This window comes from Sturnus vulgaris, chromosome 2, assembly GCF_052056855.1.
Source record: "Sturnus vulgaris isolate bStuVul1 chromosome 2, bStuVul1.hap1, whole genome shotgun sequence".
Lineage (NCBI taxonomy): Eukaryota > Metazoa > Chordata > Aves > Passeriformes > Sturnidae > Sturnus > Sturnus vulgaris.
The window spans coordinates 45,364,172-45,381,983 of NC_142244.1; the positions used below are offsets into that span (position 1 = coordinate 45,364,172).

The window sequence follows — 17,812 nt, forward strand, 5'->3', positions numbered from 1 at the left end:
TTCAGCCTGGAGAAGAAAAGGTTTGGGGAAGATCTTGCAACAACCTTTCAGTACCTAAATGGGGCTCCAAGATAGATGGGGACAGGCTTTTTAGTAGAGCCTGCTGTGGCAGGATGAGGGGTAATGGTTTCAAACTGAAAGAGAGTAAATTCATACTAGATATAGAAAAATATTTTTTGCAAAAAAGTTGGTGAGACGCTGGAAAAGGTTACCCAGAGAAATAATGGATGCTCCATCCCTGAAAATATTCAAGGTCAGATTGGATGGAGCTTTGTGAGCAACCTTATCCAGCTGAGAATATCCCTGCTCATGACAGAGGGATTGGACTATATGATTTTTAAAGATCTCATCCAACCCAAACTATTCTATGATTTACTTGAAAACTTTGAAGTATTGCTGGGTTTTATTAATACTTAGAGACATATTATATATTTTACAACTTGCTGCCCTCAGATATGACAGTGCTTCAATACCCTATCAAATCTTTTGAAAAAGGACTTTGTTGTAGTTCAAAGCATATTATCTATTAAGAATAAATGCAGTGAACTGAAAAGAAAGAACAAATATTTTCAATTAATTTAATATCATTATGTAGAAGAGCTTAAAAAATCCCATCCTACTGAAATAGTGGGTTTAAATTAAATTATTTCTACATTTTTCCAACAGCATTACAATTCCTGTCTGGAAATGTCATTATCATTGATGCCAAGTTATTACAGTTCAGGAGTTATGTTTCTACAGATGTCACTCCATTCAGTTTTAATGTTATGAGAATTCTTGGTACTCTCATAACTCACATCAACATTAGGAAGGTTCAATTAGCTCTGTAGAAATCTATTATTGAAATACATTTGGCAAGCGAATAATCTGAAGTTTGGATCTTTATTAGTTGAGTTGTATTTTGGTTTTCCATAAATAATGCAGACTTGAATTCAGCTGTGATCAGCAATTGGTGTCTTGCAAGGGTTCTTTTCAGATGGCTTACCACGTCCAACTAAATGAAAATATAAGCAAGCAAACATGGCCCTTTCTTGCACCACTTTGTCTGTAAAATAATTTTTAGCTGAATATTCACACCAGTAACTTAAACCTGTTCATTGTCTTTCATAAACTCCTTTCCAAAGATGAAAAAAAGGGTAAGAAATAAACATCTAAATGATCAGAATTACTGTGATGAATATCCTACAATACTGTTGATTCCTATAAACACATTTTCAGAGTTATTTGAATGTGTCATACCTGCTGTTTGAACACATCAATCCACTGCACAAAGATTGGTCTAAGGGCACTTCAGATTCTTACTTCCCTGTAATATCAAAGGAAACACTTGAGGAATACTATTGGAAACCATCTGGCAGCAAATAACTAGGAAAAATTAAAAAGTCTATTTTTGGTCCTGAGTCCCCTTTTAGTGTCTGCTCTCTGTTCATGTTGTTCACCCAGCTGCCAAGTGGAACAAAATGTACTGCTGCTATTCTGGGGTTCCAAATAGCGTGTTTAGGAGGACAGAAAACATAATTCAAGATTCTGCAGCTGAAGGTTTTTGAAAATTTTAAGGCACATAGCACTTTAACCTTGTAATAATCTCTCATAGTTTGGTCAAAAATTATTTAAAAAATTGTTGGGCAAGCCAAAATATTCCTGTTTCTAAACGTAGTTCCAAAAAGTTTAAAGTAATTTTAAGATTGAAAATGAACAGTTTAATCAGGAAGTCCAAAAGAAAAGACCTAGATAACCCATTACAGCTTTAGAGAGAATTTAAAGTAGCCAAGAAGTTAGTTACAGAATTGCCATCAGAATGGCAATTCTTGTTATTTTACAAAACATCAAGTTTACGGTGTATGAAAACTTAGGAAAATTGTGTTCTAGGGAAAGAGGTATCTCAGAAGCAGTCAGTGTACATTGGTTTGGAATACTGCAAGTTTGGAAATACATAGTCATCTTTTAGATAATGCTTGTATTTTGAGTTATACATCTTTGCAAGACTCAAACTTCTCTTGTTAACCATACAGCTCTTGTACTAATCATCCCAAGAAATACCAAACTTCAGTAAATCTCAGACCTTCTATCTGCATTGCAAAATGTAATGAATGTTTCTTAATGAAGAGAAGCAAATGAGTGTGGATCTTGTTGAACATTTCTGAGTTCTAAGCAAATTATATTAGAACTATATGGTAGTAAAGAAAATGGGCTGGGATCATTCTGATGACAAGTAGCACAAGACAGAGGCTTTCATGTTTAAATTTCCTTTCATGTTTAAATGTCCTTTGAGCAAGATGGCCTTGTACTTACTGTCCATCAGGAACATACCTTGGCTAGTGCTATCCAAAGTGGCCCCTTGGCTTTGTCTGTGTAGTGTGAGGTGGCCCAGGCTAAAAGCATACTAACATCTTAAAACAACAATATCACTGTAAATAATCACAGTGCTTGGTTTGGTTTAGTTCTCAAAGTATGGGCTGTGAGTTCACCCGACTCCAAGACAATGGGACAGCTCACAAAGGGGAAAAGAGCAAACCATACAACAGCTGGCAAGGAGCCTGACCAGATCTGTAACCCTTGTCTGAACCAACTAAGCTGCTTTCAGACACAAGTGTTATTTCTGTACAAGTCAAGTAAAAAAGGCAAGGGAACATTTTCATGTACTGAAACTTGATCATTCACCCTGTGAATTCATTCATACAGTCCCTGGAAGGCTGTTTTCTGACCTAGTCCAGTATCTTCCACAGAATCAGAGAACAATTCTCAGGCAGGGCACAGAGCCTACCAGATGTCTGGTTAAGGCACCATTTTCAACAGGCAGGAGATTAAGAGGATTTTAGGTAGGTACAGAATGTTCTGTGCAGATTGACCTCAACACCCCAGAGCAAACCAGCATATGACTAACTAGTTTAGAGAAGACCAAGTTGTCATCATAAATATTATTCATAGAATTTTAGAATGTCTTAAAGGACTGCTATAAACTACCTAATCCAGTTTTGCTGAAAGTAAATCCAGTGCATCAGGTTCCTTGTGGACTTATTTAATCAAGTTTCTAATATCTTTAGAGAAATACACTTTTACTGTTAAACAAAAAAGAGCCAGTGACTGAGTTGAAATAACAGACTCATCAGCCAGTGAAACTGCTAACTCACTCTCTGGATTTGGATGATCCAGCATTTTCTGCTTCAAAACTAGTGTCTAATTTTTATGGACACAAGCTAGGCACCACACTTGACCACTGCAGTGAACAGTCCCCAGCTGTCTTTCTTCAGCACCGATGGCACAGTCAAGACGGGCACAACTGCACAGAATATTTCCCAATCTAATCAGGACTCCTGGACCTGAGCTACATAGAGCCCCCTGCAGTGTGCGTGCATCTGTGGCATTGCAAAGCTGTTACCTCAATAAATCACCAGTAAATTAGTAATGGTGCTGATTATGGTTTTTTTTTTCATTTCAGTTTAATGTAATAAAGGCATTTTACAAGGTTCTAGGTGGTCTAATATTTAATTATACGCTAAATATGACTAAATTACACCTCATAATCATTTAAATCAGTTCCCAAATCAGACACTTATTCTTTCTATGTACCTCCTATCCACATTCAGTTTTCTCCAAGACAAAAATGAGGCTGTTGCAGAAAGAAACCTGAAGAAATCTGAGCATGCAGGAAATTCTGCAATGTTCAGATGGGTGTGTACTTTTCCTTTGAAAAGAGTGGACAACAACAGCTAAAACATTGCTGCCACACACATCAGTGACAGTGAGAGCATGATAATCTCTCAAGTGAATTGATTACAAGACATGCAAAGTATTATAGGCCATAGATAGTACCTTAAATTTCAGTAGGTCATCTCATGCATCAGATTTCCACAGATATCCTGCTGTGAGAGAGTATCCAAATCCTGAATAATTTTAATGTCTCTCATGCAAAGGATATTATGCAACTCTGTTATGAAATCACCAAAGTAGGGCTAAAGGAAAATTTACTTGCCTCTGAAATTAAAATTCAGGAGAAAAAACTATAAAAAAGTAAAGGACTTCATGACAATTAAACTTGTAAGGGATAGACAATATTTTAATGAGATCTCAGGTTTAGATATGGTTGGGTACTCTAGCACTTGATTTTGTCCCCTAGAAAATTCCAGTGTCAAAATGGAAGTATCAGACTATATGATTGTACTTTTGTTTACTGATTAAATGGCTTAGAGACTTATGTAGTGTGTAAATTTGACATTTTGATAGTCTGATAATAGTTTATAACTGATGCCGTCTTTAGATATCTAATGAGAACTGGATTATTCTCATATATGTACAGTAAGTAGACAAAATTTACAAAAAGGAAAATTTCTAGAAAATACTGAGAGAAGTTTTCTCACAAAGAAAGTAGTCAAATACTGGAATAACCTGCGCAAAGAAACAATGAATTTTCTTATACAACATTTCCCTGAGGAACCTTACTCATATGGCCTTACTCTGGGAAAACAAATAGATCAAGTTGCCTCTAGAGGTCCATTCCAATTGAAAGCAGTCTATGATTCTGTAATTTATTTTTTTTAGATATTGCTATTATTTTTATGTGATATGGTTTATTATTTATATGACATATGCAGAAATTAAATATAAGTGAAAAATCACAATAAATCAGTAGATGAAATCCAGCAATAGATACATAATTGTTACTTGTAAAACTATCCAATAACTTCAAAGTATGGTGGAGTCACAGTTGGCTATGGGACTATATTAGACTGACTGGACAATTTGGCAAAGTGCAATCATGAATTGTGTGAAAGGACATGAATCTAAAAGTAACAAATGTAACTCCCATAGGTTAATAAGGCTTGTGCTCTGGAATTCACTTTCTCTGGAAAGGACCCATGATAGCTACACATATGGTAAATAATAAGGTAAAAATGAATTGGCAGGAAAATTATACTCAGACTTATAAACAATGAATTAGTGAACAAAAGCAGAGCTGCAGAAATGTTTATTACTAATGAGATATCAACACAATATGGAAGACATTTTTCAAGTAGGACATGGAAAAATTGTAGAGAACTTCAAACATTATTTAAAAGTATGGATAAACTAAAATTTTCAAAAATTTTTGTGGGAAAGCTGAAAAAGAAAACATTTTAATAATTTTCCTCCAAAAATATATTTTAATCAGTTTTAAAATCAACTATTTTTTATATTTTATTTTTAAAGGTACAGAAAGTCCAGTCCTTATACACCTTTCTGCAAAGGAGCTGGGGCTGATTTTATACATGAAAGTCTACCAAATTGCAGTAAGGACTTCTTTTTCATTTATATGACTCATTGTCTTCTGCTTGGTCAGGTTTTATATCAATATTATGTGCTTAGGCAAAGTTCTTTACATTCTAAAATATGCGATCATTTTGAGCAAAACAAAACAAAGTAAACATTTCTATAAGAGAAGACAATAATTTTGGTGTAAGGATAACTTTTTCTCCTTTATAGAGACTGCTAAAATGGTTGATTCTTATTCAGAGACTGTGGTGCAGAATCTTTGGTGAAACATCTTTTAATGGGGGCAGCGCCCATGAGACCAGCAATCAGGAGCAGCAAGTTTCTGTAAACACCTTCAGCACTTAGCTCACATCTGATTTTAGCTTCACTGTAGGATGGCAGAGCTGTATCTGTCTCATTAGTCAGGACTTTGGAATCAGAGCCCATATTTATTTTATTATCTCTGTTTTCTCCACCTTCAGTCAGCATGTCATAAGTACTTCATAAGCCCTCCTGGCCTGTGGCAATCCTTGAGACGTGCATGACTGTCTCTATTACCATCCATAAATCCAATATCTGCCTGAATTCATTAAACTCACACTTGCAGCTAACCTGTGCACTGATCTTGTTTAAATAACACTATGTGTTACTTTTTCCCCTGGTGCTAGTAAAAAGTTTTCATTTCAGGCACTACAGCAAGTAAAGTGAAAGCAGTAATTCCAGAGAATCTAAAGGTATTAGAAAATATTCCATTCCCTAATAGATTTCAATGCAATGTTTTTCTTAAGATTCAGCAAATAACTGGAAATTCTCAGTAGTGGGTAAAATATGTTTTATCTCATTTTCTGTTATAAGAATAAGCAAATTTACCCAAATCATTGTAGAGATATTCTTAAATATCCTTTTAAGGCTGAAGCTCTTAGGCTCAGAGCATTTTGCTTTTTTGACTGACAATCTCCTGTAGTTGATTTACTTACTAAGTAAAAGAGCACAAACCCTAGCCCTGCACTCCCTCTTCCCTACCCTAGTTTTCCTTTCTTTAGCATTCTGAAGAGGTGATGGGCAGCACAGGAGTCTGAGTGCATGTGATGGTTTTAGCTGCCCGTACACAGCAGATTTCCTGTTACTCGGTTTGTAACAGGGTTTGCTGCTTTATCCCTTTGTTGGTCACCCGTGGCCACAGCTCCCTGGGGGCTCTTCCCACCTCTTTCAGCATGGAGTGCCTCCCTAAAAGTGTTTCTCTGGTTGCCTGTTCTGCTCCTCTGACCAACTGAAGTTTTGGTTCCCAATGTTCAGTTTCCTCCACTGTCATTTTGTTTGCTGCATGATGATGCCTACATCCTCCAAAAATCAGACAACCCACCTGCACACAGTATCACTCCATCTTTACCACATGGGTTTTGAAACAAATGGATCTGGCAAGCCAACATCTGGCAATTGCTCGTAGGAAATAGAGATGAGCAATTGTCAGACTCCCTGATGTTCCTTGGTGCTGAGGATGTAGCAAGCCTAACTGTAGAGGGAAAAATAAGGCAGGCCACAGCTCCTCAGGTAGCTTCAGGCCATTAGTCCTGTTTCCAGTGAAACATCTTATTAAATTTCTTCACATTGAAGTTGCAAATTCTTGCTAATTTTAACAATTTTCAAACTACATATCGAGTCATTATAATAACAGAAATCCTTTATGGAAAAATATGAATACACTGTGTTAAGTTTTGAGCTATTTCTTCATTGCCCAAGCTATGGATCCTTCAATTCTCCTATGGAATCCTCTGAAATCAATCCATTATGTTAATAATTTCATACCTTCATTTCTGACAGCTGTTAGCCAGATGCTGAGAAGTATCATCTGATGTAGGAGGAATATTTCCTTCTATCTAAGTCATATAAGTGCTATATTTGTCTATGAAATTAAGTTCAGATAAGTCTCTTCTCATGCATTTTCCATTTAAAGAATTGTTCAGAATAGTGTCTTTGACACAAAAAGCCTAGAACAAAAAATCTGCCTTGGTGTCCAGATGCATTTCATTTGGTCTGAATTTAGGCAATGGACACTGCTATTTCCTAAATCTTGAGGAAGATATGTTAAGAAGAATAAATCCGAGAGAAAGCTGCTTCTTTATTTTGCGTGCAAAAATGTGATGTACAGAATAAATGGTCCAAAAGACATGTAAGGCAGGAATCTCATGTCCTCCAATACATCTGCCAAAAGATCTGTAAATGTCTCAACAAATCAAACCCCATTCTGTACATGAAAAGAAAGCCACTGATCAGCATTTTGAACAAACTGGAAGGATTTTTTTTTTCCTCTAAAGAGGATAACTAAAAATGTACTGTGGGGACAAATTCTTGACTCATGAAACCTGCTCTTTGGAAAGAGAATATGGCTGAAATTCATTTGAGATAAATATCCAGTTATTAAACTGTGGATATACTCCAGCTATCTATCTTCAGCTTTTAGACCTGATGGCTGCTGCTTATACTCCCCTTTCCTTAGGCTCTAACACATCAGTGTTATGGCTAGGGGCTGTTTCACCTTGAGGGAAGGAGAAGACTTCCAACAATTGAGACAGTTACTGATCCTGCTCAGAAGAGAGTAAAACAGAACTTACCCACCTCCAACTTTTACCATTTAGAACTTAATCCCAAATCTATAATATTTATTATGCCCATCTGGTATAAAGGACTTTGAGGCACGTTATGATTGTATCCCATTAGGAAAATAGGAGGTCTGTGTTGCATGTTCCTATGCTTTGGGTTGCATGGTCCTATGCTTGCACACAACAGCAGGAATTATGACTCTCTACCTTCCTTCTGGGATGAACCTTCAAATAGGCTTCTCTAATTTTTATTATTTTTTTACTACAGACATTCAAGCATAGGATTTTCTTTCCATGAGTGTTCTCTGAAGTATTTTCAGACCTCTCTGTTCTGCTGGTAATCAATAATCACACTAGCATTGTGAAAAAGAGTTTAAAAAAGGTTGCAAATATACATTATTAACCTGCTTATGTATGGAATATGGACTGTGGACTGGAACCTGAAGAGATTGTACTGAATTGATCTCCCATAGAAGTAAGATCTTCCATTTAAACAAGTCACCTATTTTCTGCTTCACTTAAATTCCTATTTCACCTGACTTTGCATGCCTATAATGTAGTTATCTCAGCAGTGTAGAACATCATAACCTTCTAGTGTGCTTATATGGAAAGAAAAATTAATTCACCTAACTTGTGTCTCTAGTGTTTGATGAATCGCTTGAAGAAACACCAATTTATCCCTTTTGACTATACAGAAAGCCTAACTGAAATGTAGATATGTATATATAACAGCAGAATTTGCATTAGGAAAGATGAATCCAGCTTCTAATCTCCCTCCAAGGTCAGCGAAGAGAATTACATGCTTCCAGAAGACGATTAATGTGGATATACTTTTTTCCATAGCACAGTGTATTCTCCTTACTCTCTGTCTTTTTTCATTACCTTTAACAAGCATGTGAAAGTAGAGACAAAAGCATAAAGTTAGATAAGATGAAAACCACTTATGCAGTTATTTTCTAGTTCTCCTGAAACACATCCTCATCATATCCATGAGTGTGATGAACTTCAATATATGGTCCATATGCTTCCATATCAATTTGAAATCCTTTTCTTAAGGTACCATCAGAAAGACAGTGAAGAAAATGCAATTCCTTTTCTAGACCATTACTGAATGGGTGTAAACTAGGAAGGGCTAGAGTTTGACTTGATTGTGTGTATATGGCACGTCTCCAAGTAGAGACTCAAGGTAAATTTGCACAGAAGCATCCAGCGCACTGAGTTATGACTTAGAAAGTCATAATAGAGAGATTATAAGTCATACCTCTAAGTCATGGTGGATTTTTATGTTTGGACACAGCATTCATAGCATTCTTTTTCTTTTTTAATAAAGTTTCACAGTGGTGACCACTGTAAAATTCACAAATTTTGAGAGCAAGAGCACTCTCTTTCACTCCCATCACAACCAGTAGGAAAGATCATACAGGCCAATTTTAGTTCTTGATGACAGCTGTGAAATCTTACTGAATGCTCAGAAGTGTAACTATGGAAATAATTTGGCATGTAGGATCTTATTTTTTATTTTTAAACATTTTTACACCTCCCTCTGAAATTGCCATCTCCTGGCTCCTGTTAGGCAGAGGATATGCAACTTTTCTAACCTTTCATTTCATACCAGTAGTAATGATGATTGACATGAAAACAGCACAGCTTGTCTATTAGCACCAAACTGAATTTGCAAGGATGTTAGTAAAATTGTATAGTTATCCATCCACTTGCATTCAAGGGAATACATATATGTTTAAAATAACATCTCCAACATAAATCAACGATCTTAAGGTTTTTTGTGCAATTTCAGTAAATGCTCAGGATCAGAGGAGTGAAATTTGAAGTAATCTTTTCTACAAAGATCTCTCGCAACACCAGGCAGCAGATTCATGGTTATATCAAAATTATAGAATCTTGTAATCACAAAATGCTCTGGGTTGGGAGGGACATAAAAGACCATCTAGTTCCAAACCCCTGCCATGGACACGAATATCTTCCACTAAACCAGGCTGCTCAAAGTCTCATCCAACCTGGCCTTGAACACTCTCAGAGGTGGGGCATCCACAGGTTCTGTTCCAGTGCTTCACCACCCTCACAGAAAAGAATTTTTTCTGACTATCTAATCTTACCTACTCTTGGTTTGGAACCATTCCCCTTTGTCCTGTCACTGTATGCTTTTGTAAGCAGTCTCTGTCTTCCTTTTTCTTTTTGCAGATACTGGAAGGCTGCAATTAGTTCCCCTGAAAAGATTTGCTAGCCCCTGTTAGCACTGCTTGTCTGCAGAAATCATGGACAAGAGCACAGAAAAGGCTATAACCGAGTGATTCTTTCCACCTGGGATCATTTGCAGTGAAGGTTTGAGTCAGAGGTAATATATTTTCTTAGTAGTAGTATCTCAAAGACTTCAGCCTTGATACTGTGCAAAAAATCAAAATACAAGTCACTAAACTCAGGATTTTTGACAACAATGTCTGTTTCTGAAATGCTTCAGGTTTGTGTTGGTGTTACAGATTTGGTTTATATTACAGATGCTGTCCTTGAGCCCCAGTAGGACTGTAGGTATGTAGGAGTCCAGTGCAACAGACTTAGGGGACGTTCATCCTAGTAAAGTTTTACTCTTAAAGACACATATAGGGTTTAAATATGTATTTTTATTGAGGCTAGGGGGAGGAAAGTGTTTAAGAGGGTGAATATTAAAAAGCAACATATATGAACTGCTAAAATAACTACAGAATGTTGTCTTGCCAACCTCATTTTCTGCAATGGCAGAAGCTCTGTTGCTAAGTAATTAGCAGAGCCAAAGAAAGAGGGAAAAAAAGAGAATCCTATTTCTAAATTCTCTTTAAGTAGCACTTATATGGATATTAGATGGCAGCAGGCACATTTATAACGGTTTTAATACCATGTAACTCAGTCACACTGAAGGGAGCACCATGAAAGCATTATATAGTGAATTTCAGTCCATATGGCTTTATCTCACAACACACATCTCCATTTGCTCTGAACCTTGTCTAAGATTCACGTTTTTCTAAAGGAGAAAATTACTTCCTAGCTCCATGGTGACATGGTATTTAGGCTTGACCTCTGTTTGGGCCTGAGAACTCCTGAGTACCAGCTTTCCTGGCCAGGTCAGTAGAGAACCTCCTTTCAGCATCACAGTGGGATCCATCTCACTGCTTTGTCTGCAGTTGCAGGGCAATTCAGTGATGAACTCAGGGATGAAATTCAGCCACTTCTTTCCCATTTGGAAGCCCTGAGCAGTTCCTCCTAACAAACTGCTTTAATTTGTAAGCAGAGACAAAACAAAAGCAAACAGCCAGCCTTTGTGGCTGTTTGCATTCAGAGATATATAAAAAAAATTATCCCGATAGCAAAACTAGCATTTACTATTGCAAAGGAATAAGATATACTCTTCAGAATACAAAAGATATTTCATTTCCAGACTTGTTCAAGTCCTACGTTGAAAGGCATCCATCCACCCTACTGTAAAATTGAAAAAGTTATTTATTATTACTGTGGTGAAACTATGGGATCTTTAATTTCATCAGTTACTAGATGGCAGATATCTGACTACTTAATGATCTTGTATTTACTGAGAAAAAACGTCTGCTGCTGAAATGACAGAGATGTAATGGCATGAATTCATTGTGGATAACAGAGCTATAGAAGAGCTTACCATATAATGTATGACTCAGATTTCACTGCTTTTTGACATTCAACAGTAACATTGCTAAAATAACAAATAAATATCAGCAGTTAACCACAAGAGATGTAATGTTATTAAGGGAGAAAAATTACCTTTTTCTACATATTTTCCTTCAATCCTGCACAGGAAATAAAGAAAAAAAATATGTCAGTTAAATTGCACTGTTCTATCTCACTCAAAAGAAGTAGAGAGGTATTAGCCAAGCTAAAGCATAATGAAGAAGAAGAAGGAGAAGGAGAAGAAGAAGAAGAAGAAGAAGAAGAAGAAGAAGAAGAAGAAGAAGGGGAGGAGGATCAAGAAGAAGGAGAAGAAGGAGGAGTGGAACTGAATTTACAGCCTGAGTACCTTCCTTCTCCAGCTTCCCATACATACCCTTACAAGTGACGTTACAAGAGTCAGTTATATTAATTTATGTTAAATATAAAATATTTTAAATTTTTCACTCTTTTAGGAGAAGATGACCTCCAAAATATTGGATGTGCTAAACCTTACAAATTCTGAAAATATTTTTATATCTAATAAAGACTATGCAACATCAAATGTGGAAAATTAGAGCTTTACTGATCACTTCTCTATTTTCTTTTGAGAAGAATATAAGTTCCATGTTCATTTATGCTTATACAGATTTTCCTCTTAAAGAACAAAGCACATTAAAATTCAGTGCTGTCATGCCTCTTGTGTTCTAAGTAAATATCCTTAAACACCATGAGTGATGGGGAACAGAGGGGTTTCAAAAGATGCTCAGAGGTGCCATGGAAGTCTGTGGGTAATCCAGGGAGGAAATCCAGATCTATATTTTGCTTGAAAGACCAAAATTTATGTCCATTTCTACTTCTGTGCTGATCCAGTTTGCTATTTCCTTCAGAAGTCGAAAACAAAGAGTAAAAACTAAGGCAGCCCTGCTGTCTAATCTGTCAACCATACTTCAGTAACTGGCCATAAATGTCAACAGTTAAAGAAGCCTGATCCAGGAGCAACTAGTCATGAATCCCATTACTCTGAACAGAAATCTGACATAGAGAGGTTTAAAAAAAAAAAAGATATCTAGCTAATGACTTTAGCACTAACCTAGACAAGAAAGCTGTCCAGTATTTCCAGTTGTAAAGACAGTAAAGACAGTTTGTGGTACAGACAATACTTTTAAATGCAGTTACGTGTGAAAAGATTATGCTTATACTTTGTATGAGAAAAAGAATGAAGGAACAAAGATAAACTGTGAGACCCGAACAAGAAACTGAAGGAAATTTTAGATGTAAGCAATATTAAAAGTTCAGGTTTTATATTTAATACTGAGAAAATAAACTAAACATCAGTAAATAAAGGGAGAGTTGTTCAGGGAATGAATAGTATTTCTTTTTCAGTATGAAATTTACAAATTTGACCCTATCAGCAATTATCAAAGGTACCAAATTTGAAGCTACAAGACATAGAAACATTTTTCCTTTCCAAACCCAAACCAAAATTTTTTGAAGTGAGTCCTTGCAGCCTACTTCATCTGTGGACAAATATGTTTTTTTTTTAATAGGATCAACTTCAGACAGAAAAATAAGGGATTTATAAACCATGCATACTGATAATATCCTACAGAAATAACCAAAGCACCAAATACGTTTTCTTTATATAATGTGATGTGTTTTTATTTACAAATTCTTTTTGTTCAGTGTAGTCACATAGGTTCTTTTGTACCACTGGTTCATGGGCATTCAATCAGCTGCACTCTTATTCTGTCTATATACTTTGAGATTTCAATCTATCTATCAATCTTGCAACTATCTTTCAATCTTGCAACCTGTTGAAAACATATTTAAGATCTATAGTTTATTTCTCAAAGAAAGGTTGCCAGTACTCATTTGAAACCATCTCTGAAAACATTATCAAGTACTGCTTTTCTTGATTCTGTGGGACATATCTGTAGGTGTCAATCTGGCCCTGCCTGCTGCCTGTTGATAATCCAGATACCACATACACCTTGTCCCTATGCCAGTGTTTGCCACAAGCAAACTGAACTCGTCCTCTGGCTCTTACAGACTGTACTGCAAAGTGCAGAGCAGAGATAATAGTGGAAGGCATTCTACGAAGTGTTAAGGTCATGGAGTCTGAATAAATATTAGCTCAGGCCCATTGGAATTTCATTTAATGTTTTTATAATCTCTTTCATTTCTTTTGGGATTTCAGATGTTCGTACACATATGAATCATGAAATGTCAACTGAAAATAAAACTTACATTCTTACAGCTTACAGACACAGAAATATATGACAAACTGGAAATATAAGCAACCATTAAAGGGTGTAAATTACCAGGTTTTATCAATTTATTTAAAGCATCATATTTGATATTATAGCTCTGCTGGTATAGAGAGATATCTTGAACCACTTTGCCCTCCTTTGTTCTCCCCTAGAGAACAGCATTTTTCAGCAGAAGGTCAGGAAGGAAAATGTAGCCTTTAGCTTCCATCTGGTTTTCAATAAAGTGGAAATGGCATCTGCCCTAAATATGAAGTGTGCTCCAAAAGATATTCTTACCAAAGTGAAGGGATGACTCTAGCTTCTTCTTCCTTTGAGTCAGGAGAGGGATCTGGTGATTAAAAGAAGTGTTGCAGGCTGAAGTAGGGAGATAGAAAGAAAAGCTCAGAAACAAATGACAGTTTAAGCATGAAGTTTTGTTTTGGTCACTGAGGTTTTTTTGGTCACTGATATAAGAGCTTTTTCCTGCACTTTACCCTACATTCCTCATCACAGAAAAGTCTGGAACAAATTGGAAAGAGATAAGAGGTAATATGTGCTTGGGCCTCCTAAGGACATGGCTGAGGTCATTGGACACATTCCCTCTCCCCACTAATCTGTTTCCAACCCAGGAGTCACCTTTAACTGCTTGATCCATGAGAGGAAAAGTCTGAAAGAGAGAGTTACAGACAGCTGCACACAACTGATGCCAACCAGTAGTGACCCCATCTCCTCTTTTTTTATAGCCTGTTACACATTAACCAGCATGTGCTCACCAGATCTCACCTCCACCAGGCCTGGAATTAGCACCTTCCTGTCGAAAATTCCTCCTTTTTGTGCTTATCTCAAGTTCCTGCTATGGTGACTTCTCTTACAGCAAGCTCCTTCTGTGGCCTTGGCACTGTTTGAGAAGGGCAATGGCAAGCACTGCGTCCTTACAGCAGCTCCAGCCACACAAAGCATCAAAGGTGATTCCAGGACATCCTGGCTTTATCACTGCTCCTCAAACGCACAGATGGGCAAACATGTAACTTCATGAAATGAAAGGATATTTATGTGGACTAAGAGCCAGCCCAGTAAAAAGTGGATAAATCAGAGCACTATAATGACATGCTAGTTCCAAGGATGCAAGTTGTGATAAGACACTGAGATCTATAGCAAAAAAAGAAAAAAGTAACAGCTATAATTCTGTTAAAATTTAGTAGTGAACCCTTAACAATATTACCTGTCCTGAAATAATAAAAATGTTTTTAAATGAAAGAGAAACTCCCTTTGTTTTAGCTCAGCTGAGTAAAGGAAATTTTTTTCAAAAAATAGAAAAATAATCAACTGAGAAGAAAGTTGATGACCACATAACCTCATCTGCTCCTCCAGGAGTCTCCATTGAGAGTCAAAAGGAGCATGCCCAGGAAACTGTATTTTCAGTCTGCCATTGCCTCTTTCCCATCATTCTAAAAAAGTCCTACTCAAGGATAGAAAGTGTTCCAGCCTTGGCCCTCAGCCAAAATGAATGCCTTGCTCTTTCCAGGAAAAATAAAAATCCTAAGCAGCATTTTCACCTCCCCACTACGAGACAAATTTCTACAAGTGTAATGCAGCTTGGGGCAGAAGATGTTCTAGCAGCTTGTCAGGATTTTCTAGGACAAGGCAGGAAGAGTCTGTGCATCAGATGGGAACTGTGATAAATATGTATGAGACTGAGGGGAGGGTAGAAGGGGGTAAGAAGGCAAATCTCTTCCAGAGCACATGACATTGAATTTTCAGCTTCTGTTGTATCTTTCAATTGCCACTGCTCACGGAGGCAGCCCCTCCTTTCTTGGCCGATTGAAGCTGATTTTCTAATTCTTAATCCAGTTTATTCAGATTTTCCCATCATATATATCCAACTGTCCACAGCAGAGGAAGAGGGGACTCTATCATAACTGACAAAGGATGAACTCCAGAGCTTCCTCTTCTGGGTTCTCTCTCCTTTTCAGTTTCTCTAAATCTATCCTCTTGGCAGCCACAGAAGCTCTTCTGTCTCCTACCTCTTGCATACACATAACCCAGGAATATTGACATTCTTTACTTGCTCTGAAATGAGACAGCTTTTCAGTTTCCCCCACTTCCCCTCCCTCCATCTGACCAGAGAGACTCAGCAGACACCTGCCAGGCACAGTGGTTCTGGGGCCTGAAACACTCTTGCTCACTGTGTGAAAAAAGTCTTCTGTCCCACCATAAATACACCTCCTAAAGCAGAGCTTAGACTGTAATGTTATGGATACATGTAGTGCATCTCCAGTGTGAGTCCAGAAGTTCCCCTGGAATCAATAAAAGGAATCAATAAAACTATGGAATCAATAAAGGGAAGATCAGAAGCAAATGGCCAAATCTACCCATTAGGTTTTAATAATCCTCAGATCTTATAGATTTTATTTAGTAGCTTTTTATTTATGGCTATAAATCTTGTTTCTGGAGGCTGGTAAAATAAAGTACTGTTCCACAGACTTCTCTGTCTCTCACATTATGAGGACTGAAATCCAAACAAACATCTGCTGTGACAGGGAGCCACATTTCTCTGTCTTAACCACAACCTTCTCTGTAACTGTAGTCTCTCAAGCATAAGCAGATTGAGGAAAAATTACTGCTTCAGAGTCCAAAAGGAGAAAATTTTTAAAGGTGAGGCTTTGCATGCAATTTTACATATAACTTTATTTCTGCAGGAATTACTGTTAAAATGTAGATAGCACTGCGCAGAATTTGGCAGACATTTCATGCCAAAAACCTTATTTTTTGCAACTACATCAAATTTCAGTTTTACATGGAAGATCCTGTGTTATTTGGAGAAAAAGACTGAACTGGTAATAAGAAACTATTCACATTATTTACAAATCCATAAATATGTGATCTTTTCTCCCTCTCACTGTATTTCAACTGGCAAGATGGAATAACAGTACACCCTTTGGAACCTTTCTTCACTCAAGTACATATAATCATTACTGTCAGCCCATCAAGCTCCAGGTGAAAATAGATTCTATATAAACTCTTTTAAGTCACATTTGATTAGACCCTTTTCTGTATGAGTTTGACATGTTTTATTATTTCTTATCACGGCTTCTGTGGTGGACTTCCCCAGAATAACTCCTGTACCATAACTGACAAACGAAATCTGACTTACATTACAAAGAATGCAATGCTGAAAGTCTCCGGCCGAATATGGCAAATGAAAAGTGTGCACGGTACAATTCTCTTACTTGAATAGAAGCTTTATTTTGAGCAACATCAACTGAAACCAGGAACACCTACCAGGCAGGACAGGATTGAAAGTAACCTGTATCCTGGGTAGAGGTGGGATAGAGAATCTATGGCAAGATAGGGGAATGTGGTAACAGAAAGGAACATAGCCAGTAATAAATAAGGAGAAATGTACACAGATTTCACCAGCTTTATGGTGCAGAGTGTAATTAAAAGAAAAAAAATTATAAAAAATAAAACCAATTATAAAACTACGGCTGAAAATTGTAAATGTTTATTTAAGAATGTCAATAATCACAATGATTATGAGACACAGCTGGAAGCTTTATGGGCCTTCTCTGTTGGGAATGTTTTTTTGAAAATTAATACCATGACAGATTTTGCTTATTTCAGTGGCTTTCTTGCCATCTTTCCCTCTCCTCCCAAAATACATAAAAAAGATCCCTTGCAATGCATAACTAATGCACTCTTTTTGAGCAGCAAATCATTTTGTGATTTCTCTTTTGCACTGTAAAATGACCAGGGAAAAAAAAGTGTATTTTTATTTCATTTGTCTCCTTCAGTGGCCTGAGTAATCTTGGCATGTCTATCAATAGATAAGTCAAAGGCGGATTCTACTGGCATGTGATCTGCTTCTTCTCATTGCCACACAGGGAGTTGTTAATTGGAAATGTTAGAAGTTGCCCCTGTTTCTGTTCGTTTAGCAAAATTTCAATAAAATGTTATTTTAAACATATAAAACAATTTGAGTTGACATGGGGAACAATACAAGGGAAATGAAGGTCTTTGTGCTCTTCTCTGAGCCATATGAAGTAGTCCAGAGAAGAAATTCAA

General features: G+C 36.9%; 1 long non-coding RNA gene across 1 annotated transcript in view; it reads right to left on the bottom strand.

Moving 5' to 3' along the window:
• LOC148224759 (uncharacterized) overlaps positions 1 to 14,513 on the bottom strand; it is a 23,073-nt gene extending 8,560 nt beyond the window's left edge. Inside the window, exons 1-2 of the long non-coding RNA XR_015801342.1 lie at positions 14,045 to 14,513; positions 11,613 to 11,638 (exon numbers count right to left, since the gene is read on the bottom strand). This is a non-coding gene — a long non-coding RNA (uncharacterized LOC148224759). The remainder of the gene's footprint in view (positions 1 to 11,612; positions 11,639 to 14,044) is intronic.
• Positions 14,514 to 17,812: the final 3,299 nt, after the last annotated feature.